Here is a 23,414-nt window from a genome sequence, read left to right on the forward strand (position 1 = left end):
GTAGCATGATTCTCCGGGAAAATACGTAAGCACACATTTTGCGCCGGGCTATCCTCCCATAAAACCAACGTCGCAACAAATTTCCCTTATTACAACGTATGCAAAAGCGTAATAGGTGCCGCTATTATTACCGCCATTAGATTTTCATATTCTGCGTAAGTGATCGTTATTGTGAGAAGTTTTTTACAGTGAAATTATTTTTAGCTAGCATGATTTCTGCGCACAAGCCATATTTTGTTAAAGCAGATTGATATTTATGACCGAAAACAATATATTTTAATGTCACTGACAAACGAATAATAAATTTTGTGTACTGCTATAATAAATATAGCAGTACACAAAAATTTTATGATAAAAATGATATATCTTCTTAAATTTTATAATAAAAATACCTTTTTAAATTTGCGTTATCTAAAGCTAATTTTTTAGAAACTATAATATTGTTAATAAATATCTGTTAATCTTGAATCTACAACTTCCTTCATATAGAAAGATTGCATTAAGCCTTTTGCCGAAATATATATTCTTATCAATTAAGTTTGTAAACATTTTAGAAAAGAAATAAGAGCGCCTTATTAAATATAAAAGATGTCTGGCAACGTAAAAAAATAAAGCAAAAATACGTTCAGATACGTGCTCCGAAATCCCCCACGAGCGATATCGCGTACGTGCATAGGATGAGGGATTACGCTCGTTTAGACGACGCACGACATACGTCTTGAAATCTTATTAGCCGAAAAACGTTGCGGAGTGTAGTGAGGCACTTCATGAGACTCGGAGCAACGCCTCGAAAGCAAAACGGACGATAAAGCCGCCATGAGAAAGCCGCGATGTAGGTATCCCAGAGTATTGCGTTTCGCCCCGGGAGATCTTAAACCGTACATGCTTTGTCAGATTTTCGAAAGAAACAGAAAATCGCGATTTCCGAGATCGTATTCCATGTACTTTCAGAGGAGAAATGTTGCTCTGATGTTTTCCACCAATGTAAGCGCTATTTTTTTTATTGAAATTTTATTATAAACTGCACATTAATGGATATAAATTCTGGCAGATTATTGAAAAAAGTTCCTAAAATACAAATACTTCATTTGTCACGCACATCAATTTTTTTCAAAGTTTAATATTAACCAGACTTAAAAAAAAATTTAATCTGAGAGTCTGAAATCTAGAGAAGATTTAATCTACCACACTTTCAACTGAAAACTCGCTTTGACCGCTGTTTTGAATTCAGCTGGAACAGTATAGAAATGTATGTATACCAACAGCCATTTTCGGGTTAGCTCTTTTTACCGCGATATGTTCTATGAACTATAACATGTAGATATTTCCTGTTTCAATTTTATCCAACGAACATTTTGGCAGACTTTTCATTCCTTTTTACGAAGATTTTTGTTTTATTCGTGCACAAATCCACAAACGGCCATAGGTTTCTGAACGGAACGGGAAACGCGGACGTTTCTACTGAAACCTCATTCTACATACACCAGGTCGGCTAGTAAGCGACAAATATAAGTTTGTCCATCTTAAAGCGGATACGTTGAAATCCCCCAAGATGAAACGCCAGGAACAATCGTGATGACCGACGTGATCCGGCACGGCGTTCGGAGTTTCAAAGAGAAACTTAGCAAAGTCTCGACCAAGTTTTGTGATACCGTGAAACTTGGAGAGATTTCAGAAGCCATCGCGGTGTAATTAAAAAAGAAAATCTCTTCTAATTTATTCAAAAACTGTACGAAAATTTATACTGCGACAAAAGTCTTTTTATACTATTACGATATTAATAAATTGATCGAGCAACAAATGCTCAATTTTTTCGAGTTTATGAGTAAGAATACAAAAATAAAATCAAAGGTGAGGTTAAATATCGTGATACCATAATTTGATTGGAATTTCAAAGAAACGTTTAAAGTAATCGAAATAATTGCTAATCTTGGAAAGTAACAGCAAACTATCAATCAATCGTGCAATCTGGTAATTATATATAGATAAGTAAAATTGAGGCTGACAAAGTTTAATTGACGAATAAAATTCTATATATAAATGGTCTTTTCCATTGTTCCATTGTTCACGGCGCTGGCCAAACCACCAAAACGAATTAAAAGCGACTGCGAAGTGAGCACTTCTGAAAAAACCGAGCAAAGCAAATTTGGTGCTACGACCCACGGGAATGTAATCCGAAATAATGCCCACGGGGAAACGCAGGAGCCTTATTTATCCATGGAAATGAAAATTGGCGAGTACAGCGATGTAATTCGGGTGGTTCGCGCCAATGTACATTCATATCATAAAAGTTCAAAACACGTATAGGTATATAGAGTATGTATAAAGCGACTGTATCAGTTTAATTGCCGCAGGGCGTGATTGTGCGATATTAGGATAAAATTATTAGAATGGTGAAGCTATTAGAGATAAATGTATATCTTACTTTTCGTTTCTAATTTACATGTAATAGTCTTTACGTGTATCAAATATCATAAGAATTATTAATTGTGTAATTTTAATTTGATACATATTAAATTATATCCCAAATATATTATTAAAATATTCAGATCGAAAGTCGGATGGGAGTGTCTGTAGGTAACAATATCTTCCATTTACTGCCAACGGTCACAGCATCACTTAAGTACTTAACTTCGCAAAGCCTATTATCCCAGTAATTGAGGATTGAAATTTAATTATATCATCAACTATATATAGATCCAAAATAGCGTCAAAATCAATCAATGTAATGCAAATTATCTGACGAAAATAACTCACTTAATTCGATTTAACTTAAACGAATCAACGAAATCAACGGAAATACATTTTCATGATTCAAAATACCACACTGAGAAACCCATTTCGTTGAATCAACTAAATCCTTGTTTGGATATGGCAAACAAATTCTTTAGTTAATATAACAAAAATTTGGTTCACATAACAAAAAATTTAGTTATGTTAAAAAATGTTTGTTATGTTAACCAAATTTTTTGTTATGTGAATCAAATTTTTGTTATATTAACTAAAGAATTTGTTTGCCCATATCCAAACAAGGATTTAGTTGATTCAACGAAATGGGTTCTTAGTGCAGATTGAAAATATAGATCGAATATTATATCCACAATTGTTACCAAAATTACACAAAAAACTATATAAGCGAATCTATAAAATTCACAAACACAAAAATACTGACTTGTTTTGAAAAATGAAGATAATTGAAGATCCTGCAGCTTGCTCTTGTTTCTGCCAGGGTTTAGACATGATATTTTTCAAGATGAAAACCGCAAGTCGAGATAATAACCACGTCAGCTAGCTTAGAGAGTATTTCTCGCTGCTTATCCTTTTCTCGTCTCTTTCTCTTACGATTCACTAAATCTCCTTTGCCATCGCCACGCCACTGCTATTACGCGGAGAGCAAGATATATATACCGAGCATACAAGAAGTAACAAACAGCATAATTCTCGTGGCTGGCGGTATGCATTTGCAACTTTTTAATGCCCAATATCTTATGGCTGAAGTCGTGAAAGGATGCGTAATGTGATTCGTTTATGCGTGCAATTGCTGCAGTAAATGTATAGATAGGAACGTGACATAATCCTGCATTTGCAATGAATGCCGACGAAACCTTAATTAAAACGCGTCACGTGTAAATGAGTAATCACTCGTATTATATCGCGAATACATGTAGATAAAATATTCACGCCCTCAGTGCATTTTGTGGGCTATTTCGTTCCATTTACAATTTCTGGTCGATCAAATTTTATCTCACGCCAACCTTTAATTACACGCAACGAGTCAAATTAATTACAACGAAACCGATAGGCTAGCACATCCAATATTTGTTGAATATTGACCTTATATATTTTTTTACATATATTGTGTGGCTTAATAAAATTTACATGGTAAAAAAATTTACCCTTAATTATTCTGCATTTTACAAAAATTGAAATTTATTTATACTTTCGTAAAGAGTTCTAAATATTTTCAATATATTTTTTAATATTTTCATAAATAAAGTTTCTAATGATACAATAATGCCTCAGAAAAGTGGTGTGTAATCGATATATTTTCCGACAAAACCACTGCCCTGCAGCCGAGACTTCTTCCTCTTTTCATGCGCAAAGCGTACGCGGCGCACCGCTTTTTACGAACATTTCATCGTTCTACCACATCACGAGAATTCAAGCTCTTGGCGTTTCCCTAGGAACGCCATACGCGGACGCCGTCTATTAAATTTTTCCACGTTTCGCTTCGTTCTCTTCTCCGGAGAATTCCGCGTCGCACCGCGGCGAACGCTTTACTCTCTCGGATCCCTCTGCGATAATTGAATTTCAGCGGCCGATTTAGCGAGAAAGTGTGTGGTCATCGTGCGAACGAGGGGGAAAATAATACTGCCGATATGCCGTTCGCGGGCCGCACTGCTAATTACCGGAACCGAGCACAAATTATTAACGGGTCGTTCACGCGGCACTTATTACCACCGATATCGATTCGGCGAATTTTATTTGTCCCTTCGGCTCTCGCACATGACGTAAATAGAATACGTACCCGATCGCAATACGAATGCCGGCTATAATATTCGACGCGCCGTCTATAACATACGTCCGGTGATGAGTAGCCCGTAAACGGCATAAATGCATGCATATCGGCATCATTTACCGTTTAATTATCTCATCCATGGCGGAAATTAAACCGTATTGGAACTTGAGATAGATCTAATATCACTCTCTTCGCAACTAACATATTGAAAATTATACAGAGATCAAGTTACCAATTAATTTATCTCCAATCAAAGTATCAGTCTATTTATTTCGTAAAAAATTCAAGATTTGATCAAAAGAAATTGATTTGTTCAATATCCATTTCATTAAAAAAATTTGATATATGCTTGTTTCAGCAACGCATTATTTAGTTTCCTAAAAAGCGAAAAAAGCTGGTGCCAGGTGCGCCACAAACACAGGATAATTAAACAGGTGCGTGCTAATGCAAAACGTGATTTCCGGAGCGAGCTACGCGACGGTTTACCGTCTTAGGGGAGAATAAGCGAAGTTTCGTTACCGGTTTCTGCCGGAATAATGCCAGACTATCCCGCTTTACGGCACTAATTAACAAACAGCTATAGCAACGTCGCAAGTGCATTTGATTAACTTACATGTAATGCGAATTGTCGTTACCTGTCTGATTAGTTCTTAATTATGGACTCGTGTTATAGGACCGTCCCATGCGAAAAATTTCTCGATCAACTTCATAGTTTGGATGCAGAAAACGTTCGCAAAGTCTTTGAAGCTTCCGAGAGGCTGCGAGCGAGCGAAGAATTGTTAATAAGTTCTAGGATCGTCGAAGGAAATCCTATTATCACTTTTTCTCGCTCCTCCTGACGGCCTTACTGACGTTTTTAGTTTCGCGTAAAAAGGAAATCACTCTCAAAGCTGCAACGTGTTGTGTTCGTAATCTGGATTTATTAATTGTTATTGATTATCATTAGCTTTCTAGCTTAATTTAGTTATCACATCTATAATTAAACCAATCGCGTGCTATTCACGTCGTAACTGTAATATAGACAAGGAATTATTTATATAGCAAGACACAATTAATATTAAACAAAGAAAAAGTTATAAAACCGTATATATATCTACGCTACTATAAATTCAATATGTATGATCGTTATTAAAATTGTAGGTCTCTCCAAACAAAAGATATTATCGTCTATCAGTTTAACGAGACAAAATCAATTATCTCCCAAAAATCCGACAAGACCATTTAAATTGGCGGAATGAATTTCGCGTGACAGTCAATACATTCAATTTTCCTTTAATGCAATTATATTCCCATTACATTTCTTGCACCCACTATTTGTGAATGCAGAGCAGACACGCATGGTATGCGCTGCTATGCATTCCTCATTTTTTCGACGAACAAAATGTATCCTATTCTCTGTTTTATACCAGTCCACCCAGTGTTTTCGTAATGTGTTTTATCGTCGAACGTGCCAACGCAATACTTATGATCTGGCGAGAATATCATATACTGGCGCGTTTCGCACGCGAGCCAGCAGCAATCATCCCCGGCGCAAAAACGTCCGCACGCGAAATTTCGATCGCTGGTTTCGATAAGAAAATGAATTTAAGTTCAACGAGCATCATAATTCCATTTGCGAGTTTCTCGGAGCTTATAAAGAGAATAGACGATGGATCGCGGCAACGAATTTGCGAAATGAAAACGCGGTTCTGTAAAGTTTCCAACAAACTCACACGATACGATACTTTTTAATGTATTATTTGATTAATGTATTCTGCAACTCAATTCGCAAGCGACCGGGCCTTTTTCGTATTAGGCAACAACTTCATGATTCTTCAACAGTATCTAGAAAACGCGCTGGGAATTTGCATAAATGCCGCGCTTAAAGATGGATCTGTGTGTTCGAGCGAGAACATAAATCCGCTTACTATCAGCCAAATTCCCGACGAATTCCACGCTACTATCCTGCGCCAATTAAAATCTTCGCGTGGTCCGACCAAAAAGCGAAATCGGCCGCGCGGTAACGATAGGACGAGGCGCAAGAGCGACGAGATTTCGTGAGCTTAACGATCTGCGGAAATGCAAATTGCGGGACCGTGTACACATTCAGACCATAAATGCAAATTGTGCGGAAAGAACTGGACGTAAGATTACTGTATATACGTTTTCGCGGACGTTCAAGAAACCCGGCGCGCATTTAACTTATATACGCATCTATATCAAGTCGTCCGGGCGTTTACAACGTTAAACGCATTGAAATGTGAATTTAAGTAATCTCTCTCTTGCGGGATTACAGTTGAATAAATGAGATAGTTTGAATCAAGAGAACACGTTGCATATACTCCGCAATTTGAAGCATGTCGAGTCTATTTGCGAAACACTATACTCATATGTGCACCGCACACTCGTATCCAAATGCGATTGTTTGATTTTCATCTCGTGTTTAAATTGAATGCGATTTTCATTTCAGATAAACAAAACTCATATTCGCACAGATTGTATTTAGCGCTAAATACGTAGCGATGTAACTGGTCTATCTCGTTAATAGAACCATCGTTGTTGGTTGAGCAGTATCTCCTATACGCAAATACATGTTACACAGGTGCATGTTCCATGACATGATTAATACTCTATAAAGATACAAGAGATATTCGACTTTGACAAATTCTGGTTAAAATAGTTAGAAATTAATATAATAAAATTTATCATTAAAAATTAGATTGTATTTAACTATCACTAAATAAAATCCATATTCACACAGATTGTATTTAGCGCTAAAACGTAACGATGTAACTGATCTATATCTCATTAACAGAAATATCATCGTTGGTCGAGCAATATATCTCCTATGTTACAATTGCGTGCTCCGTAATATGACTAATATTTTATAAAGGCACAAGAAGTATTATATACTTTAATAAATTTTGGTGGAATTTATAGTTAGTTAAAAATTACAGTAATAAAATTCAAAGAATTTTTATCTAGAATTTTCATTAATAGATGCTAAGCAATTAATAAAGTTGAGTAAGTCAAGACTAAAATTAAAAGGAATTAAAGGAACTTATTTTTTATGTATAAATGTAAAAAACAGGATTTAATACGCGTTTTAACCCAAATTTAGGAGTCATTGCGGCGAGCGATGCATCAGAGTGTGAACAGCGGCATACATTTTTCATCGGTCTCCCGATGCTTCCGAAAAGGTTATCTGGCACTCTTCCCACACGGTTACAAAGGCGGAAGATGCATATATAGCCGAACGAGAGGCATCGATTCATGGGGCTTAACCAAATTTCGTAAAATCGCCTTTGATGCGGTTTCACAGTTCGCGTAACCGCGACTAACGTGAATTAAAGTTATATATTTATAAATGTGCTTATCTATAAAATAGATCTTGAATAAGAAAATATTATACGTCGCAAATATCGTTTAAATCATTATTTATCCTTGTATAAGCAAAGATTTAGCATAAATCCTAAATCTTTGTTATAATTAAAATATTATTTATAATTTAAAGAAAAATAGTAAACTTATGATATCGATTTAATTTTACATTTAGTATTATATTTCACCATATCAATTATACACTCTCAATATTGACATCTAACAATCTTTTTCAATAAAAAAATGCAATAATACGTACGGGGATAGTACAATATGTATATATCAGATATATATTTCATAAAATGCAGTGCATGTCGGGGCATATCGTTTTTTAATCATTTATAGGACAATTTCAATACAAACGCTTTTATTCCCGATATTGGTGATATCGAGAATACTCATTCGCGTTGCGAGATACACAGAAGCGAAGCTTTTAACACGGATGGCAGCAATTTTGCGGCACTATATTTCTATCGTCTTATCGCGCGCCGTAATAAATTTTCGCGCGACGATTATGCGAAAAACGCCCAAAAATCGAACGATAAATTATCATTTTGCTGCCCTTGTTGGCAAACGCAATCCGATATGTTCCATTTATTTGGTCGTGCAATCTATCAGTAAATTACGATAAAATAATTCAGCATAAACGTGTGTTCGATCTAATGTGTTTTTCAACAGTTAAAAAAAATCGTTACAAGCGATATGACTATTTATTTAATAGATATTTATAGATTTAACTATTTATTTAATAAATAGATAACATTTGTAGGAAACGATTATTACTAATTGTACTATTGAAAAATATCGCGGCGTTACATCTAATTCAATATCACGATCGTCTTGAATTCTACTAGTGAAAAGGCTGTTCGAGACCATGGCTTTCGGAACTCCTCGATATCTACGGTAAGGTAAATTAATGCGGGCTGGCTTCCTCGAGAAGAGTAAACTATACTAGCGTACGAATGGAGGCGACCCCTTTGGAGTTGAGGCGACCGGGCAATCAGGAAGTTAATTACGACAATGTTATGCAAAGGCGTCCGTCTTCTCTCGCGTTGTAATAACGCGGGTCGCAATCTATGGCGAGAAATTTTCTCTTTACCTGCGTTCGACTTATAACCAGCGCGACGGCACATTAAACGGGAAGTTTTGCCCCTTCTGCCTCCCTTTTCTCAGCTTCGAAATGCATAAATCCTCCAACTAATGTCATGCAATTTGTAATCCGCGGCAGCTTCCAGTACATAAAGTTCATATATTACACCTCTATGAATCACTACTTTCCGCGTGGCTCACGCCGCGCCGTCGCCCCGTTTTAGCAATCGTTAACCGCGATGAATTCCAATGTTTGTTATTTCAGCCATAATAACGACGCAACGAATAATGGTATTATTTCCTTCCATTTGCAATTTCTTAGGTGTATCACTGTTCTTTCGCAGCTTAACGATAATTGGCTTACACATCAGTAATGGCGACACGTTAATATAAATTACATTTGTATACGATAATTATTTTATTTTGTAAAGAGTCGAATAACCACACAAAGAATTAAAAAATAATTATTCGCGTTTGCGAGTTCTTTCACGTATTTTTATATTTATTATTGTAACGTTATTTTAAATTTACTTTCTTGATTTTACCCAATATCATTTTTTACTAATGTCATTTTATTGTATATTCTAATAATCTCCATTTATTCAATAAATTTTGAAAATATAATCACATATATTGCTGCATATTTTTTTTGAACGGCATTATCATCGAACGTCAATTGCTACACATTATTTCGATAAATTACGAACTGATGGCCGCGCGCGTTCTATTAAGAGCACTCTCTAAATACAGGAAATGCTTAGTGCATTGCTTCCACTTTCGCGAAATTGCGAAACGAGAAGATTCGCCGTTCGAAATGAGAACGTACTACGAGAACGAGGTGATGATTTCGAGTGTTAAGTCGCTTCCACTTGTCATCGATCGATCCTCGAAGGATTAACGGTCGTTCACACGATCCGCAGTCCGTGTCGATTCACATACGTCGACATTCAGTTCAGTGACCCATGACATCGTGTATTATGCATTCATGAACTTTCCCATCTCACCGTTTGCTACCTTTGTGAAAAAACTCTTCCGTTTAAAATGTTGAAATATTTGAGAGAAGAGTAGTTATATACACATATTCGAAAATTTATAAGAGAGAAAATTCGATGGATCTCAGTTAGTGGCTATTAATATTTATATTTAATATAAAACTTTCTGCTGCCGATATTTCCGCTTGTTGAAAGCACGATTCGTGCTACATTAAAATTGCATTAATATAAAAACTGCATGAACTTCTAAAAAAAATCATAATTTTTATTTTTTATTTTTAGAGCTTTTAGAGAATTAGAATGCAAATATACACGAGAAAACGTTTTATATCTAGCTCTTTGCTAATCTCTGTAATTTGTTAATGGGAATTATCCATAACTCAGTACAAGGAAATGACTACACAATTAAACACTGTAGAATAAATCAAGCTTAAAATACCTACATAAAATAAATTTTGGGTAGCTATCTTGGCTGCAAGTAGAACTCGCTGTGGACACTACCATTTTGTAGTTAACTCCGGGGAAAATTTTTATAAGAAAAAATTCAACTTAGCTAAGAGCTGGACGTCCAAAATGGTTTTAAAATCATTTTCAAATAAACGTGGATTTAAACGCGGATGTTAAATTATTTCTGAGACATTTAAGATATTATCGAGAAATGAATTAATAAGAATTACACTAAAATAGAAATTATCTTCCTTTGGAGCGAATATACCCAAATCATATATTCTATCTTCGCTTAATACACGAAAGTATATATTGCTCGTAGTTGGTTACAAGTATCTTTCACGTCACGAAAATCTCGTGTAAAGGCGAATGAAGACGTGCGCACCCTACGGACGATACGACACTTCCGAAATAATAATCAAGTCGCACCGCAGTGCTTGCGCCTGCCATTCCATCTTCTCTCGGCATAGTTCGCTACTGCGGCGCAATCTGGTTAGCGCTCGACGACGAGGGAAAGTTACCCGGAGTCTGGTTCGCGAGGACCGTCATATTTTCCGGGTGTCACTCGTAACTCATTCCCTTCATCCTTCCTTTAAGCGCACCGCGTGAACCGGCTTAACCTGCTCGCAAAGACGAGCCGAGTTGGTGCATTATGTACGTTTCGTTAGAGCGACGAGCTCGCTCGTGCCGGAGACACGGCTATACGCGCGCGCAGAACAAGAAAGCTGTTCATTGAAGAGAGTCCTCGTCCGCCCAACTTCCCCTTTCTCCTCGTCTCATTGAAGAGCCGATGAAACTTATAAGAGATACTCTCGTCACACGCGATAACTACTTCGACGGGACGGCAAATTCCAGCTGAAAACATCCCGAGCGTCGCCGAATCGTCAAATCAAAATCTTCGTCGGAACTTCAATCAGTAATTATGATTATATGCGTGAGAAAATGGATTGGAATGTTACAGTCGAATAATTTAATTAGTAAGAAAATACGAAGGAAACGAGTCACAATCCGGATGACACAAAAAAGGTTAGAGATGAAGCGAAATTACGTGAAAATACTTTCTAATTATAGTAAAATGGTCAAAGAACTTTCTCAAACTTGGCCCTTTTTGATCGGAAGATTTAAATGTTTCATTCATAATTGTAGTAACTTCAAGAATCTTTCCGAAATTTTTGAGTAAGTCAATTTCATACGATATGGAATTAAATTATTAACTATAAAAACATAATAAATTTAAAAAATATATTAAATAAATTTTGTAATTTATTCACATGAGTCAAAGAAAATAAAGAAATTGATTTATGTTTAGTTATTATCACATACGTTAGTATCATCACAATTCATATCATAATTCATTCTCACCATTATTGTAATTAAATTTGCAACAAAAATGAAAGCATGAAAATGGTGAACTTTCTAGAGGCGAAAGGAATTTATCTGGCGAATCCTAGCGCCAATTGAACATGGGCGTTTTCATCATCCATCAATTTCTTATTTCATTTAGGTCGGAAAATTGATGTGCGCTCGTCCTTTTTCGGACTCACAACGTTCACAAAAAGCTTCTTTCCAAGATCGATCATCCTCTATTATTTAAACTATGGTTACTATGAATAATATTTAAAAGAGCACATATGTAGTTTTACATCATCCTGAATGCATAGATTTGTGGTAAACTGATTAATCACAAATCTAGAAACTAAAACTGTTTATCTTCAGCAATACTTTTACGTAAAACTGAATCTCAATTTAGAGAACGCATATGTAAAATATATCAAAATATAATAAATATTTGTCAAAATATTTTCAATAATACTATTGTATATATACATTATTCTACATTTATATTAAATATTAATAATTTCCTATATTAATTGTATATTCAGAGATCAATATATAACCCCTTAAAATTGTTCTTTCGAAATTGCAGTACGGATGTGACGCCGGAAACGTGCGTGTCATAATTTTACGAGCTAAGCAATATAATGACGATAATTCTGATAATGTCACAGAGACGGATACGCATTAGTCCGGACTTGCATGCCATTATCTTGCTGCTATGTCTAGCAAACTGACATCATCAATGCAACACACGCAGTTCCCCCAAGATGCAATAGGATCTCCTTCATGCACAGATTATGCCCCAAGCGACAATAAACGAAGCAATTAGGTTGCGTTCCAAATGTGCCAATAATACCAAAAATCTAATTCACGTTACGTATGCTATAGTAGTATAGATTTTCGACATTGTCAGCAACATTTTTGAAACGCTTTCTTGATGAAATTCATACAATTTGATAACCAACGAAAATTTTACTTTCGTACATTATTGGAATTAGAAAATATCTCGATTGCTTTATGAACTTTATACTCATTTAATAAAAATAATCTTAAATAAATAATAAAATAATTTATAATTTATGAAATAAAAAATAAAATAATTTATAATTGCATTTTAGCACCTACTAAACTAGCTTTTTGCTAAGAAAATTCTTGAATTCTTAAAATAACAGTTTGTTGCAGAAAACCTATAACACGAGGATTGTAACAAGTAGAAAAGAACACGCATTAATTGGTCCGCCATTGACAAGTACGCATTGTTCGTCAATTTCCAGAGTATTTTCGTGGTCATACGATGTTTATGTCGGCACGGATGATATTAAACTCTCGGAAAATTCGAAGGTACTCGTATTTTTTCTGAGCTAGCTCGTTATAGTCTTTCTACAGAATAAACATTCACGTGCGCAAACATACGAGTACGAGTACATCGGAAACGTATTTGCGAAAGTGGCTGAAATTTGCAATCTCGTGCGCTTTGTAGGCACCGTGCTCTACCCCTACGCCCAATATTGTTTTTCATAACACGACGTGAAATGCGCGGCGATGACATCTGATCGTCGATCGAGAATCAATAAATGCCTATCTTATGTCGGACACGAAAACATACATTAACGCGCGGCACATCTGCGGTGCATAATTATAGGTCAATGTTTAAAATCAATAAACGTTGTGTTCTACTGGCACGAAATTAGTCTTGAATGTTCGTTCTGCTGTGTACATAATTGCCAATAGTCATTAATTACCTACCTTGTCAGCAACGTATTATTGGATTATCGTCAAGGAATCTGCAGTCGAGTGTTCGCTTTGCTTTTACACATTTGATAGACAGAAAAATTGCTCGACAAAGAAGTCACAGAATTTATTTAAACTATACACTTGTAAAGCAAATATACTGTGAAAAATATAATCGATAGTTATTCCCTTATATATCCTACAGAATTGATATTCTTCTTATAAGATTACTAAACACTTCCGTCGCCAATTGTAAATTAAAACATCAATTATAGTTGGATATACAGATCACAGAATTTCATTCTAAAACAATTACCCCAGCCCAAGTCGGCGTGCATACATTCGATGTGCAGCAGAGTAGCATACAATCCGCTTATAACGCTGCAGCTGAAATTTCCTGCATCGAAACCGGCGAGCCATCAGCTCGACCATTATTTGTTCGAAGTCCTGTAGCGGCAGCAGGCGCGTTTCGATTCTACCGGATTCCCGTCGCGACATTTACTGCGCGTATTTTCCTCGGCAGCAGCTGGCACAAGACCACTTTGTACAGCGGCTCGAATCATACGCGATGCCTCTACATACGCGAACGCGTGTTTCCGTCGTTTTCGATGCAAGAGTGCAGCATTAGCTTTAAGGAAACACCGAAAAGTTACCCGAAAAATTGTAAGTCTACTTCGCAAAGCAAAAATAATAAATGTCAAACTGTAGAAATTAATGGAATATTAAAAGGATTTTAAAAACTCCGAAAAAGATGTATTAGCAGATTATATTTCACTCAACATCTTAATTGACTTATTTTCGTATTAATATAAAAGCATATAATTTAAAGCTGAGTTCTAAAATTAGAAGCTAATTACGCGCTTCTTTTAGTTTTTAAATAAAAATGATATAATTATTGTGATTTTATTTTCTACATTATATTGCGTTATGTTTTGTTATGGTTATTACGACAAAATGTGCAACGCGCTGATGTAATAACTGTTAGTATCTGATAATGTTCGACGCGATCTGCTTCTGACGGACGCCAACAGATGTAATGAGTTACAGCATAATCAAAGCCTTGGTACCGAAATGGTTAATGCACTGGATGCAAGCGGCTCTTTGCAATGTATTGCTTGCGTGCGTGCTTGCGTGCTTGCGTGCTTGCGTGCGTGCGTGCGTGCGTGCGTGCGTGTGTGTATTCTGTTATAAGTATTCACCAAAAGAGCATTTTTAACAAACGTTTGAAAACGTTTATGAACATTTACAAACATTTTTTGATCGTGCGTGCTTGACGTCTTCATAAAAAATTCATCGTTTATAAACGTTTGCGAACGTTCGCACACATTTTGCGCAGTTGGTGGATACCCACCTTAATGTTAGTCCCGCAATCCCGCAACGGCTAGTAAACCTAAGGGACCCGAATACGTCGGTTGCATATTACATATTACGTGTACCTCATCGCACGTGATAAACCGATGATATAAATTCTCTCTATGACGAGAGAAAAGCGCAATTAACGAAACACATAAAAAAAAGAAGGGAACGAATTGGATGTACGAACTATCGCATCATAATTCTCAATATTCGCGACGGGAACTGAACGAAACTGCACACTCGCATTCCACATTTGAATACCGCGTTGCATGCAACGCGTATACGAACCATTTAAATGCTAAGCAGCAGACATGCACAGCTCGCGTTTAATTATTTTTCTTTTTGCGTTCCTGGTAATCCACTGTGTGGAAACATTGCGGAACGTTAAATGCGTTTTGTGCGCGATGTCGTTAATTACTCCAGCATTTTCCTTCCGCCGTAATACTACGTGATAATCAACTGCTACTAAATTCTGTTAAAAAATCAAACTGAAAAACAAGAGAGGGCGAAAGCAATCAATGAATCGAAATGACAGATTAGCTATTCCTGATGCTATGCATATAACAAAATCCTGCAATTAGTATTTCTTTCAAACGAAATTTTTTAAGTAATTATGTGAAATATTTTCTTATTTTTATTTCTAGTCCCAAATTAACATAAATCGTAGGGATTCAAATAAAAATAAAAGATACTTAGTGTCCCTACCATATATTTGCAAGTGTATGCTCGCGACGCGAGTGCTTGAATTAACGAGCAACTTGCATAAATCGTCCAAGACAATCCAGACACCGTTACGAGAGATAAATCACAGAGGGGAAAAAAATCTTGGAAATTTACACGTATGCGCATAACTTACAGGTGAAGTTAAAGCAACAGTGCTTAAAGCAAACTTCTACGCGCGAACACGGAGTTTCAAAACATAAACGCGAACATGATATCAAAATATGACACACACACACACACACACACACACACACACACACACACACACACACACACACACACACACATATATGCACACACGCACGCGTGGCTCTCGTTGCGAATGTGGGTTACAAAAATATCGTCGTACACCCCGGAATTTTGCCGTGAATGACACGACGTCGCGTAAACGACGAAATAATCGGCGTGATAACGTGTAATCGTGTATACGATGTTTTCACAAATATAAATATTAACAAATCGCGGAGAGAAGCTAATGCATGTCTACATAATCATAACATTAATATATTCACTCACCGGTCGATGCGCTGCCGTTGCCTTCCCGAATACCGCACATCTGTAAAAAGAAAAAAAAATACACATACATTACAAACGTTGCATTTTAACAAAAGTAAAGAAAAAACGGGAGGAGGGCGTGAATCTTGTATTTTATGACTCAAAACACGCGCGCTTCGAAAGAATTTTTAAGGAAAACACGTATATTCGTCTAAATGAGCAATTAGCATCTCGCACGAGTGGATGAAGCAAAAAGAAGCTTACCCGCGGCCGCCAGCCGATGCGTCGCCATTATGCGCCACCTCGCCGATTGCTCCGCACCGTCACAGGCACACACTCGCGCGACCGACCGAGGTATCACACGGCTAATTACGATCCCCGCTAACGCTAATCAACACGACGCGACGCGACGATTGACGAACACGTCATTCCGCGCGACACCCACCCGACGTTTATTGTACACGGATCACCCCGACGCGACGCGACGACGAGCAGCGAGCGACGCGAGACGCGTTTACATGTATCGCAATTCCCGCCAATTCGCGCGACGCCACCCGCGCCACCGGCTGCCGACACTTGCCGGGACTTCGCGACCGCGACGAATTCAAAGTAACCGTTTTCCACGCACGCGAGGACTCGAGAAATCCCCGATCAATCCGACGGTCGACGCCAGACGCGCGAATAACGCGAAATTACACTCGTACAGGCGCGCGTACCGACACTACAGACACGAGTTGCTTCCATGGACGCCCGCGCGCGCCGCGCCGCGCACCGGCCCAACGCCAACGAAGTGACGGGCAACGACGCAACGCGACACGACAGCCGCGAATGTCGAGAGATTGATCGCGATCGCACTTGATTACAACTCCGCGACGATCGTCCGCCATCCGACGTACACCACTATCGACACTCGCTTGTATACAGTAACTCCTGAGATACGCCGGAGTAAAACGCCCGACCTTGAGAACGCGCGCGAGCGGCACAAAGTGACTCCCGGCAGCCCCCGCGACCCGCGAGTCCCGCGACTGCCGCGAAGTGAGCGCTAATGCCGCTAATACGTAAGACGACCGCGCGAGTCAAAAAAACAAACAAGGCGGCGCGCGCCACTACCCTAGTCTACTGGGTTCGCTCACCGGTGACGAGTCCAAATACCGAACGATTTTTAACCGTAATATAATGAGAAATAATATAAAATACTATATCGTCGAATAAATACCTTCTTCGTTTTATTCGGTTACGCGTTTATTTCCAATCAAACGTCGAATCCATAGAGTGATCCTTCGAAATATTCTCTTATCAATTTATCGTGGAATATATCTTTTATTAATAAAAATGTCACGTTTCTACGGCTTCTCGATCTTGAACATTAAATCACGGATTTTGAGAGTAGCGAAATTTTTCACTTTAATCGTTGAACTGCGACCGTAGTCAGAGGAGTATTTAAATTCGAAATTCCTTTACTTCTCTGTTAAATCTTAACGGTGGAAATAAGGCGAACGGAGAATGGGCGCAATTTGCTGCGTAAACCCTCTCGGTCTCAGTGCCGGCCGATAAAAATCGCCGATCCCTCTTCTTGTAGTTGCCGCGTTTTGTTCCTTTGTCGCGCGCAGACTGGCGCGACGGCCGTTTTAAATCCGCGGGCTCTCTCGCGTAGACCCGGAATAATAACTAGGATGGATGTTGCTTTTAAGGTCGATAAGACGGTGGCTTGCTGGTGAATGGAATGCAGGGGGTGGGGAATGAGGCGGTGGAAAGTAGATCGTTGGAACCGCCGCTCGAGGTAACTCGCAGCAATTTAAAGCGATTTAGCATCGCCCTCGCTGCCGGCCCGGCAAGGATTAATCGGATGGATGTGACTGAAAAACGCGTCGGGAATCTAGAAGATCCTCGTTTCTTGGCGGAAACCAAAGGAGCGAGGAGGTAGAGGCAAGAGAGCGAAACTTAAACTTTTCGATCTTATAAGAATCGCGCACCGTTTTCCGAACGTTTTCGGAACGGGCGAATTTAATTTGTTAGTCGAGAATATTTATTTCCCGGCCAGCGTCGGATTAATTAATTACCGAAAGAACGAACGTTCGTTCGTAACGGATGTGCTTGAATTGTTGAGTATCTTGAAATAAGGCGAAATCTCGAAACGATTACATAAAATCCTCTTATCACATAACTAAATATCTTTTTTTTTAGTAAGCGGATAGTTTATGTATAATTTATTTTCTTTTGAGAGGTTCTCTCTCTCTCTCTCTCTCTCTCTCTCTCTCTCTCTCTCTCTCCTTAATACCTTGTTGACCGAAAGCATACAATTTAAATTGTCTTGCGAAATTGTTAGAGTTAAAAAATTGATAAAGTTTTTATTATAAAATTCGCATTTATTCTTCACTTTTTATCATTGATTTCTTTATTTGTCTTTTATATATTATAAACAAAATTTTGTTCCTGAAATGTTGGTTTATATGAAAAATTGCCGTAAGTTTCTGCATAAAAGGCCCAATTAACAGTGAGGGTTAAGAATTAATTTAAAAAGTAATAAAAGAATTAAATTTAAAAATTGCGGCCATAGGCATTTAGTTTCTGCATAAAACGCCCAACCAACGGTGGGTTAAGAATTAATTAAAAAAGTAACAAAGGAATATATAAAAGTATTAAAAAAAGAGACAAATTTCTCTTTGTGCATGCATGACATCTCCAATACGAATCGCATTATCTTTTTTTTGCAATTAATTTTTTTTATCGAGTCGTCAAGCTGTAGAATAAATATATATCAATTTTCGTGCCTTGTATCCATTTCGTGTCTTTTACGTAATGTCGACATTTCCATTCAGAAACGTAGACAATGCTTCCAATGCAAGTTACATATAGTTTCGTTAAAATCAGTTTACTATTCGGAATGTGCCGAAACAATAACTGTATCGATCGCTACGCCGTGAAGCCACGAAACCGCACGGCGAAATTTTTACAGCCAGCCGGTGCATTGTCGTTATGTACGTTTCGGCTAAAAGCACCAAGTCGGAGCAACAATCGCACGCACGGGGGTGGGGGGAGGGGTGCGTGCGGTATCGGCGACTGTATGAAGAACAAATATATGCGTCATACGATCTATTCATTGGTTGATGATTCTTTTGTCTGTCAAAGAGCACAATCGGCGTTTGACTTGTGCACGGCGCTGCACTCGTATTGTGAAAACTGTCGAATGCCAAAACATATTTTGCATTCCAGCGCACAAAGCAGAAACAAGTTTGAGAGTGATCGATGCTGTGCATACTGCATACATGGTATACGTAATGCGCGAGCGTAATATCCAAAATTTAATTACGCGCCGTTTACCTCATTCATTAGCATTCCCGTTTCCATAAACTTCCGTCGAGCCACTCGCCGATAGCCGGTACTCGATGAAATCTCGACGTTCGGCCAATTAAACAAATCGAAGAAATCATCGAACTTGATAAATCGCTCATAAAACAACCTGCAGCTTGTGCACGCGATATACACTCGATGATATATGCAATTTGCATTAAGGTGCCTTTTCACGTTGACGCTCGACGCTCATTTTCAGCAAGTAAAAATCTTCAGAAATAATATCTTTTACTTATATATGTATCCATAAAATATTATTACTTGAAGATATTACTTGAAAATAATTAATATTTTACGTATTTCGAAGTCTATGTTTGATTGTACATACTGGGACGATTAACGACGATTCAGCGACGACGCTGAATATTAAACAAATTCAACTTCATTTCTTTGACGCTAGCGTCAAAGCGAAACCACCACGTTCACCTTGTTGACGCTCATTTTCAGCGTCTCATGAATTGGCACCTTTATACGCGAGATAACAAACAAAGCTCGTAAATCAAGTGGTAAAAATAACGTTCCTTTTTTTTAGAAACGTTTCTTTTCCATTAACCTGTTTATTAACTGATGGAAATTATATAAATTATTGATCAAAAACTAATTTTCTGGCATTTAATTACTTGTACAGTCTTGATGTGAAACAGAATCAGTGCACTTATATTTTTTAAAATTTTTCGAAATATTCGACGAGAAATATTTCGACGACCCGATAATTATAACATAATTATTCACGGAATATTTTTCACGGACAAGCTTAACGTATAATATACAAATTTACTGAACGCTGATGTGCGATAATGTATCACCCTATCGATCACAGCGCGCTTGACTTTAAATACTTCACATATTTCGTGAATATGACTAGTATAGCTGTGCTAGCCGAATTTTACCGTATTTACGTTCACGATATGATATCCTCTATTGAGAATCACTCTTTCCAATGTCTGTTAACCTCCTAATCGACGGTTAATTTTTCAAAATAGCGAATAGAAATTGGCTATTTTGAAAATTAACCGCGGCAGTTAGAGATTAACAGACGTTGGAAATAGTGACCCACGACGGTTAATTTTCAAAATAGCCAATTTCTATTCGCTATTCTGAAAAGTTAACCGTCGGTTGGAAATAGTGACTCTGAATTAAACAATTCAATCGTAGATATTTGAAAAAAAGCTTCCTCTATGAGGAAGCAAAATCAGTAACGTTTCTCTTAAAGCCAATAAGTTAATTTCCTTAATGAATATATATTGGTTATTGAGGCTTATTAACGAAATAATATTAAAATAGTGCTTTGTAACTTAAAAATAGAAAAATTATACTATATGAATCGTTTCGTTTTCGGAGATGTAAGTATTCGAGTTCAGAAGCGCCATTCTTCTAAAAAGAAAGAAAGAGTCGATGTATTAAAACGCATATTTCCTGCAATACAAGAATACACGCGAGTATCGCGAAAATATGCGAGTCATATATTCTTGACATTGCACATTGACATTTCGCCATTCACGCCGCAATATCGAATAGCTCGCGCGAAAAAGGGCGTACGCGTATTGTTCACACTGCGAAAATAATATATAGACGTTTATTCATTTCACGCTTCCGGTGGAATCCCCCGCTGAAAGATATCTGCGAGCGCTTTGCCGTTACCTTTCCTTTGATATACGACTTACGTACATTAAAACGTCATTCAACGCGAAAGTCCATTTTATACCATACGTCAGGTCAGCGTACACGGTTTATCCTAACTGTCCAGTCTTGTGTGCCGTTCGCCAACTTGTCTTTACTGATACGTCGTGCAGAGGGATGAATAGGGCGAGAATGCGTTTTGCAAACCTCTTCCTGTTAAGCGAAATTTTCAACACGGCACGAATGTCTCGAAGCTTTATTCCTAAGCTTTCGGGATTATCCGTAATAATATTAAGCACCATGAAATCCACTTGGTCCACGCAGTATGACGCAACCTGATCCCGGCATCTTCGCCGGTTGATCCGCTTAGTTTACGCCAAGTCAACCTCGAATAGCGACATTTTAAATCTTTACACTTCCGACGTAGATTTTCCTGATTCAGACACACAACACCGAAACAGTGCCAAACTTTCTTTAATATATTTATATAATTTCCAAATTTTTTACTATCATATACCATATTTACACATTAATGCAGTATGAGTAATGTTACATATCAGATTCTTCGCAGTTCCTCGATACTTTTATAATTCTTTTTAAATTTTTATAATATATTCAGATTACAATATTGACAAAAATAAGAACATAACTTTGATATGTATTTTATTATACTTTAGCTTCCACATTTTTATTCCGATAGAGAATGTGCGAATCAAATATTTGGTTGAAATAAAACTTGAAATTTCTGAATAAAATATACCGCTGAAAATGATATTTTGTAATATGTGATGAGCTAATTTAAATATAAATAACATGAATTTTTATAAATATCCAGAACTTTATATTTAAATTAGCCATCTTTAAGACTCAGTTATTAATTTCTTATAAAAAATAGTTTATATCTCATTTGGAATTATTGATAATTTAGACGTTGGTATTAAGGATGAGAACTTCTATACGAAAGTTGCGATGGATGATTTTCGGAGGGTCCTTATGAAAAGATAAGAGCAGTCAGGTGCGTTCAAGTGGAACGTGGATGTTTCAAGTGTGCGAAGAAACTGAAACCGCCAATGGAGTAGAACTTTGAAATACTTCGTCGAAACTTCTATCGAGAGTCATAAAAGTAAAGTTTTCGTTGTTGACCTTATGATATTTATGCCAACGAGGAAAGAAAATTATGAAAAATAGGTATTCTTTCCTTAGAATCTCTTATGTGTACTTGTAATTATAGAATGCACGTGATTGCTAATATTAATTAAATAATTTTTAATTCCTCTAGAAAAATTACTCTACATGTTATCCTTGAATTCGCATTAATAAGCAAAATGCATCGCATTCTAAATCCTATCGAAATATCGGTCGATATAATAAAAGTTGTGGAATCTCCTGCGCTCGTAAAAGAAGCATGATATATTCTATTCTCGCGCATCACATACGGAAATAGTTGCCGAAATCAAGACACCAGACGCGCCAGATCAGACAAATCTATAATATTTAGCTATTATAACGCGAAAAGCACTAATGCTGAAAGATTAAACTCTTCTTACTGGGTCAATGATTTTTATAGCATTTTTATTGGCGAACCAGTGTAAGATAATTACGGATAACATTGCTTCTTCGTAAGGTGTGACTCATATAACAGGTAACGTCAAGTTTAAAATTTTCTTTATGCTTTGTATTGAAAATCGTTTTTTAATGGCTATATATCATTTTAAATGCTATGAGGTATTTATTTTCATCAATTTTAATTAAGACAGGAATAAATACACATCTTTTATTCACCAATGCCCGTTAAAACGGACGATAATAAAATAGCTTCTCTTTTTACCGAATCGTTAAAAACCGACGGATCATCAATTTAACATTCGTTAACGAGAATTTGATGAAGTTTTTGATGCAACTAGCCGAAAGTCCTTTTATATATGGCAATAGAGATAAAGTCTATTGTTTCGTTTAGGTACTCATTAATGAAGCCACTCAATTTCGCGGTGGTGGAATTTGTGCAGAACTGGAAGCGTGATTATTTATTCAAGCGACGATGGTGATAGCGCCATTGTTTTTGTCGTGTGTAACAAATGGGCCGCACTGTATACCCCTCGGCACATAGTGCTCTTATATCCATCGAAATTACGTGCAAAATGGCGCGGACTCAAATAACACTCGCCTCCTGTTATATAACAGGCCCAATTAAATGCGCATGAAAAAAATATTATACAATTCTCTATTATGTTCAAAACATGTTAAAAATGCACACGTCTATTATTTCTGATTGTCTTCAATTCAATCCTCTGATTAAAATTCGAGATATTAAAATCAATATTGCAGAACGGTATCAATGTTTCGTGTTCAACATCCGCACAGTATACAGATATAAAGACTGCATTACGAAATAC

The 23,414-nt window shown here is 37.1% G+C and overlaps 1 protein-coding gene and 1 long non-coding RNA gene across 5 annotated transcripts in view; one reads left to right on the forward strand and one right to left on the reverse strand.

Annotated features, from left to right (window-relative positions):
• LOC139775105 (uncharacterized) overlaps positions 1-17,059 on the reverse strand; it is a 205,256-nt gene extending 188,197 nt beyond the window's left edge. The window contains exons 1-2 of the long non-coding RNA XR_011718740.1: positions 16,315-17,059; positions 16,072-16,111 (exon numbers count right to left, since the gene is read on the reverse strand). This is a non-coding gene — a long non-coding RNA (uncharacterized lncRNA). The remainder of the gene's footprint in view (positions 1-16,071; positions 16,112-16,314) is intronic.
• Positions 1-23,414, forward strand: part of Neto (Neuropilin and tolloid-like) — a 115,219-nt gene that overhangs the window by 23,062 nt on the left and 68,743 nt on the right. The gene's annotated exons all lie outside the window — the stretch shown is intronic.

The sequence above is a fragment of the Temnothorax nylanderi genome, unplaced genomic scaffold (assembly GCF_030848795.1).
Source record: "Temnothorax nylanderi isolate EJ_2023f unplaced genomic scaffold, tnyl_v1.0 TNYL_tig0092_pilon, whole genome shotgun sequence".
Lineage (NCBI taxonomy): Eukaryota > Metazoa > Arthropoda > Insecta > Hymenoptera > Formicidae > Temnothorax > Temnothorax nylanderi.